At 43.5% G+C, this 8235-nt stretch overlaps 1 pseudogene; it reads right to left on the bottom strand.

The window, feature by feature from the left end:
- Positions 1–2013: 2013 nt before the first annotated feature.
- The window catches only part of LOC120023211, a 66927-nt pseudogene continuing 60705 nt past the window's right edge, over positions 2014–8235 (bottom strand).

Genomic DNA, 8235 nt, shown 5'->3' with positions numbered 1-8235 from the left:
TAAATAAACGATTTCCAACTTGTTGTGTAATTTTTATATCCAATGGCCGATAAGCACTGATACGTTTTATCTATCATTTTACTTCATATGACAAGGATTGAAAAGGATTTGCCAGTAGATTTTCACCTTGATTCATGATGACTGCTTGTCTAGCTTGCTAGCTAAGATTTTGAAACTATGACATTGACATGATCAGTCCAATCAAAGCTACGGTAGATATAACGTGATTTGACAATTTTATCTGTGGCCAATGACCTGGACCTTGGGCACTTCTAATGTAAGTCTATGGCAGCACCGAAGGGGCTTGAATTTTCAAGCACTCCCCGTAAATTTTGCGGTGACATAGTGTCCCCATGAGTGACAGAACACTAAGCCAATCACGCCGCAACTAGAGAACATTACCAACCCCTACTCTCTGTATTTTCCTCTGGCTGCCCCACCACCACAAAACACATGCATTTTGGAGCTGCCTTACTCAAGAAAGCAAAAAAGAGACCATGTTTGTATGCAGACTTATTAACTCAATTATTTATTTTTACATTGTTTGCAAACTGATATGTGACACGTATTAATGCCAAAATAACATGCAAAACAGGCAACAACAAACAAACAAAACCATTTTATTAATTTTGCTAAACGGGTAGGGTTTAAAACAGGAGGGGCTCTGCCCCCCCTGCCCTGAATGACAAGTCGCCACTGTGAAATAGGCTTGAAATACATTAACGGCAACATAAATATATACATAGGCACATTCTCTAAGGACTTTTGGATTTATGAACCGGTTTTCAAAAGACACCATTGTGTTATAAAGTTTTAAGGCGCTGCATCTTAGTGCAAGAGGCGTCACTGCAGTCCCTGGTTCAAATCCAGGCTGCATCACATCCGGCCGTGATTGGGAGACCCATAGATAGGCCAGCAAACAATTGGCCCAGCGTCGTCCGGGTTTGGCTGGGGTAGGCCGTCATTGTAAATAAGAATTTGTTCTTAACTGACTTGCCTGGTTAAATAAAAAATAAAAAAATCATTTTCCTTTTCATATTCCTCTTTAATACGTCTAATTTCCTCCTCCAGTTTTTGTTCCTTCTGTATTGATATCATATATTATTCCTTATTTATATACATTAGACTTACAGAAGCAAAATATGATAAAAGTGACAATTGTGACAAGGATTGTCAGTTTAAACAGCATGCCTGAATCTGAGATTTTCTCTGACGATTTTTCAACATCCTTCAATGCCAGATCATTTAGCTCCTTTCTCTTCTTCTCCTCCTCCTCTCTGATCTCTCTTTCTGCTGCATCCCTCTTTTTCTCCTCCTCCTCTCTGATCTCTCTTTCTGCTGCATCCCTCTTTTTCTCCTCCTCCTCTCTGATCTCTCTTTCTGCTGCATCCCTCTTTTTCTCCTCCTCCTCTCTGATCTCTCTTTCTGCTGCATCCCTCTTTTTCTCCTCCTCCTCTCTGATCTCTCTTTCTGCTGCATCCCTCTTTTTCTCCTCCTCCTCTCTGATCTCTCTTTCTGCTGCATACCTCTTTTTCTCCTCCTCCTCTCTGATCTCTCTTTCTGCTGCATCCCTCTTTTTCTCCTCCTCCTCTCTGATCTCTCTTTCTGCTGCATCCCTCTTTTTCTCCTCCTCCTCTCTGATCTCTCTTTCTGCTGCCTCCCTCTTTTTCTCCTCCTCCTCTCTTACATTTCTCACTGCTGCTTCCCTCTTTATCCCCTCCTCTTGTATTATCTGAGCCCTCTCCTTCTTCCTCATATCCTCTTCCCTAACCCTTTCCTGTGTCAGCAAGTCTGCCTCATGATGATAACCCCTATACTCATTCAGTAATTCTTCTATCTTCTCTAGCAGCTCTGAGACCTGAGAGTGGTCTTTTTTGTCCTTGTTGTTAAAGACATGGTATCTGTCCCCACAACTGTTAATGACTTGTAGTAGATGGCTGCTGCCCTTTATAAATGTCTCTACTGATTTCCCCTCTAGCTGGTCTACCCCAGTGAACAGAACTATTGTGTACTTTAAAGCCTCCTCTCCAAAATGTTCCTGGATCCATTGAACTGACTTTCTGTCCTCATCTGTGAATTCCCCCAGCCTGGTCACCAATAGGAAGGCATGAGGTGTGGTGTTAATGCATTCAGCAGTTTTAACCATAACTTCATCAGGTTGCAACAACGTGCCCAAGATACCTGGGGTGTCAATCACTGTTATTCTATTCTGGCCGATAACAACATTTTGTTTCTCACACTGTGTGGTCACAGACACTGGAGAAGCCTCTGCTCGAAACGCCTCTCTCCCCAGGATGGTGTTTCCTGTTGAACTCTTCCCTGATCCAGTCTTACCCAGCAGAACAATCCTCATGTCAAGTCTCACCTTACCTGCAGAGACACAGGGCATGCAATGAGTAAATGTTATAGAATATATGGAATCAAACTCTGCAGAACAAAACATTGGAAATGCAGTTGTGACTATACACACCATCCACTGTGGGACTCATATGATACCAAAGTCGTCCCAGACCCAGAAGTGAGGGTATGAGGATCCAGAGAAGGCCTAAGGTTTTTTTTCCGTAAGCCAACCTGAGGAAATCAGAGTAATGTCTGTTATTAAATTGATACAGTTACTTTACAATCCTAAATCAACTAGAACACAACTAAGAATCTAACTGGGAAAGAATGAATCCCTCTACCTGAGCTGAAGTCCTTTCTATTTCAACATGGCCGTGGTCGTCAGTGGCATCCACTAACGTGTGTTTCATCAGTCCTGGGACCTTGTAGTGGTCTCTAACATGGTCCTCACAGTATGCAACCTTACAATCCTTGCAGAACTTCACAGCTTTGTGAATGCGCCCCACACATATGTCACACTTTGGTCTAGTACAATTCACGTGATAGAATACAATAGAACAGCAAAACATTATTGTCCACCTAAACATTACATTTTACTCCTGAACTAATTTAAGCATGATAACCAAGGGGTGAATACTTATCTTACCAATGTATTTCAATATTATCTTTTTAATTATTTTGTTTATAAATATTGTGTCGATCAGTGACTAAACAATCCTTATTAAATCCCTTTTAGTTCCAAATTGTAACACAAGAAAATGTGAAAAAGTCCAATGGGGTGAATTATTATGACCATACCTTTGATGTGTAACACCAGATCCTTGTGAATCCATCTCACTGTCATCTGAACTACCCACTGAGGAGTTTGGCTCCAGAGAGGAGGAGCTAGCAACGAGAGAGAGATTGTTTTAGGTTACCAATCTTGTATAGCTAATCTGATCACTCACTGACCTCTATTGGTCATAGTAGACATTATCCTTGATATGGCAAGTCTCTGTTACGGCCCGTTTACTTACTTCATACAATTTATTTGAACTCTGAGCGCTAGTGAACGACTGCCCCCTCTCAATGAGGATTTCAAGTTCAAGGCCGACCGGGGTACTGCAAGCAATGTTTTCAGAAAGCAGGATCCCCATTAAGAGCTTTTCAGACACCCACCAGAATATCGGCGAGGACCTTGCCGGCGCGAAGTACCCCACTTGTCCCTCTACTCAAAGGGGCTAGTGCCTTCACATACAAGGGCGACAGCCGCCAGTGACCATAGGAACAAAATCAATAAACATTACTAACGTGCAAAAAGTGAATCGATATAAGCATTCATTAAAATGTTCTTACATGCAACTGAAAGAGATTTGCGTCAGTTCAAATCTGGCATCAGGACAAAATGTGATTCATAGTCACCGAATATATTTTAATTAAACTCAAACGATAAATGGTAAATGCAATTTTCGTATATACGGGTTCACTGGATCTCCGCGCAGGGTAGATCAGAGAACTGTGGAATGTACTCAAAATAGTAGTTTATACTATGACAAGTTTATTCTCAACTTGTCCAGTTGGCCTATCATAGTAGAGGTTTAGCATGGTTCATACTCTTGCTCCTCCTTTGTGGGCCCCAAACTTGTCCAAGCCCCTTGGCGTTTTCCTTCTCCACATCTGGTTGTTGGGTAGAGCAGCTCCATCTTGTGTCCCCCTCGACCATTCACTGAAACAGTTCCTAATATGGTATTGTCCAGTATTCTAAACTCCTGGCTGGTCTAGAGAGATGCACCCCTCCCCTCTCCAGACTGTCCACAGCTTTTATGGCCTGTGGTGGTCAGTTTTTACACACCTACCCCCCTCTGTATTGTGTGTGTGTGTGCAACAAAACATCATTCACCTTCAATCAATATGCTAACAGCCTATAGTGCATAAACATAAATCCTAACACAACAGAAATTATTACTCAAAAACAAATGATTTGTATTGTTAAACGTGACTCGGTAAACTGATAGTGTTAGCCTGCTAGCTAGCCAGCGGGCAAGTTAGCTGGTCCTGCTGTTGGACGTAAGTGTTGACGTATCACCAAACAGACTACACATTTTTCACCGTTTTCTACTGTGATTGGTCAACAACACAGCTTTCCACCTAGGCTGATCGGCTTCCACTGGTGCTCACCGCTGACCACGCCACCTGGGTTTGAATTTCGCCCCCACCTAGGCTTCATAGAAAATGAAAAGGCCACCCCGTCCTCTATCGGTCAGCGCCTTTATAATCAATGGGAGTATAGCGATCTTCGCGGCCAATATCGTGGATATACCATTTATTTTCGAACACAGTCATGGTACCAATACTTGATTCTATACTGAACAAAAATATATATGCAACATGCAACAATTTCAATGATTTTACCGAGTTACAGTTCATATAAAGAAATCAGTCAATTTAAATAAATTTAATAGGCCCTATTCTATGGATGTCACATGACTGGGAATACAGATATGGGTCTGTTGGTCAAAGATAACTTCAAAAACATGTAGGGGCGTAGATCAGAAAACCAGTCACTCTCTGGTGTGACCACCATTTGCCTTTGACCACCATTTGCCTCATGCACCTCTGACACATCTCCTTAGCATAAAGTTGTACATCTGTAAAACAATACAGTGCCAACGACACGGCCCGCTACCAAAACCTGTGGGCACTCCTTCACTGCAGCCAACGTGAGTAAAGCATTAAACGTGTTAACCCTCACAAGGCTGCCGGCCCAGACGGCATTCCTAGCCGCGTCCTCAGAGCATGCGCAGACCAGCTGGCTGGTGTGTTTACGGATATATTCAATCAATCCTTATCCCAGTCTGCTGTTCCCACATGCTTCAAGAGAGCCACCATTGTTCCAGTTCCCAAGAAAGCTAAGGTAACTGAGCTAAATGACTATCGCCCCGTTGCACTCACCTCCGTCATCATGAAGTGCTTTGAGAGACTAGTCAAGGACCATATCACCTCCACCCTACCTGACACCCTAGACCCACTCCAATTTTCTTACCGCCCCAATAGGTCCACAGACAACGCAATCGCAATCACACTTCACACTGCACACTGCCCTAACCCATCTGGACAAGAGGAATACCTATGTAAGAATGCTGTTCATCGACTACAGCTCAGCATTTAAAACCTTAGTACTCCCCAAACTCGTCATTAAGCTCGAGACCCATGGTCTCGACCCCGCCCTGTGCAACTGGGTCCTGGACTTCCTGACGGGCCGCCCCCAGGTGTTGAGGGTAGGAAACAAGATCTCCACCCCGCTGATCCTCAACACTGGGGCCCACAAGGGTGCGTTCTCAGCCCTCTCCTGTACTCCCTGTTCACCAATGACTGTGTGGCCATGCACGCCTCCAACTCAATCATCAAGTTTGCAGATGACACTACAGTGGTAGGCTTGATTACCAACAACGACGAGACGGCCTACAGGGAGGAGGTGAGGGCCCTCGGAGTGTGGTGTCAGGAAAATAACCTCACACTCAACGTCAACAAAACAAAGGCGATGATCATGGACTTCAGGAAACAGCAGAGGGAGCAGAGGGAGCACCCCCGCCCCCCCCCCCCCCCCCCCCCCCCCCTATCCACATCGACGGGACAGTAGTGGAGAAGGTGGATAGTTTTAAGTTCCACGGGCGTACACATCACGGACAAACTGAAATGGTCCACCCACACAGACAGCGTGGTGAAGAAGGCGCAACACCACACCTCTTCAACCTCAGGAGGCTGAAGAAATTTGGCTTGTCACCAAAAACACCGCCTGGTACGGCAACTGCTCCGCCCACAAACTACCTGCTCTCCAGGACACCTACACCACCCAATGTCACAGGAAGGCCAAAAAGATCATCAAGGACAACAACCACCCGAGCCACTGCCTGTTCACCCCGCTATCATCCAGAAGGCGAGGTCAGTACAGGTGCATCAAAGCTGGGACCGAGAGACTGAAAAACAGCTTCTATCTCAAGGCCATCAGACTGTTAAACATCCATCACTAACATTGAGTGGCTGCTGCCAACATACTGACTGAATCTCTAGCCACTTTATTAATTACAAATTGGATGTAAAAAATGTATCACTAGTCACTTTAAACAATGCCACTTTATATAATGTTTACATACCCTACACTACTCATCTCATATGTATATACTGTACTCTATACCCTCTACTGCATCTTGCCTATGCCGTTCGGCCATCGCTCATCCATATATTTTTATGTACATATTCATTCCTTTACACTTGTGTGTATAATGCAGTTGTTGTGAAGTTGTTAGATTACTTGTTAGATATTACTGCTCTGTCGGAACTAGAAGCACAAGCATTTCGCTACACTCACATTAACATTTGCTAACCATGTGTATGTGACAAATAAAATGTGATTTGAAGTTGATCAGGCTGTTTATTGTGGCCTGTGGAATGTTGTCCCACTTCTCTTCAATGGCTGTGCAAAGTTTATTAAGGATCCCCATTAGTTCCTGCCAAGGCAGCAGCTACTCTACCTGGGGTCCAGCAAAATTAAGGAAGTTTATACAATTTTAAAAACATTACAATACATTCACAGACTGTGTGCCCTCAGGCCCCTACGCCACCACTACCACATATATACAGTACAAAATCCATGTGTACATAGTGCGTATGCTATTGTGTGTATGCATGTGTCTATGTTTGTGTTGCTTCACAGTCCCCCCAAAGTTTTTTTTAAAATCAAATTTTACTGCTTGTATCAGTTACTTGATGTGGAATAGAGTTCCATGTAGTCATGGCTCTATTCAGTACTGTGCGCATTCCATAGTCTGTTCTGGAATATGGGACTGTGAAGAGACGTCTTGTGGCATGTCTTGTGGGGTATGCATGCGTGTCCGAGCTGTGCGCCAGTAGTTCAAACAGACAGCTCGGTGCATCCAACATGTCAATACCTCTCGTAAATACAAGGAGTGATGAAGTCAATCTCTCCCCCGCTTTGAGCCAGGAGAGATTGACCTGCATATTGTTAATATTAGCTCTCTGTGTACATCCAAGGACCAGCAGTACTGCCCTGTTCAGAACCAATTGCAATTTTCCTAAGTCCTTTTTTGTGGCACCTGACCACACGACTGAACAGTAGTCCAGGTGCGACAAAACTAGGGCATATAGGACCTGCATTGTTGACAGTGCTGTCAAGAAGGTAGAGCAGCACCTTATCATGGACATACTTCTCCCCATCTTAGCTACTGTGTTATCAATATGTTTTGACCATGACAGTTTACAATCCAGGGTACCTCCAAGCAGTTTAGGCACCTCAACCTGCTCAATTTCCACATAATTTTATTACAATATATAGTTAACGTTTAGGGTTTAGTGAATGATTTGTCCCAAATACAACGCTTTTAGTTTTAGAAATATTCAGGACTAACTTATTCCTTGCCACCCACTCTGAAACTAAGTGCAACTCTTTGTAAAGTGTTGCTGTCATTTCAGTCGCTGTAGTAGCTGACATGTTGTCATACCCTGGCCTCTGTTATATTGATTTTCTTTATTAGTTTAGTTAGGTCAGGGTGTGACATGGGGGATGTTTGTGTGTTTGTCTAGTTTAGGGTGTGTGTATTGTTTAAGGGGTTTTTAGTATGTATGGGGTTGTGTTCAGTGTAGGTGTTTAGGAAAGTCTATGGTTGCCTGATTTGGTTCTCAATCAGAGACAGCTGTTTATTGTTGTCTCTGATTGGGAGCCATATTTAAGGCAGCCATAGGCTTTAGGTGTTGTGGGTAATTGTCTATGTTGAACGTTTATAGCTTGTGTATGCACTTACGTTTGTAGCTTCACGGTTGTTTTGTTTTGTAAAAGTGTTCGTTTCGTGTTTCGTCATCTCTAATAAAAGAAGATGTCCTCATATCCCGCTGCGCCTT

The sequence above is a fragment of the Salvelinus namaycush genome, chromosome 2 (assembly GCF_016432855.1).
Source record: "Salvelinus namaycush isolate Seneca chromosome 2, SaNama_1.0, whole genome shotgun sequence".
Taxonomy (NCBI): Eukaryota; Metazoa; Chordata; class Actinopteri; order Salmoniformes; family Salmonidae; genus Salvelinus; species Salvelinus namaycush.
The sequence above is the reverse complement of the archived record's forward strand: the minus strand, read 5'-3'. Positions and strand labels throughout refer to the sequence as shown.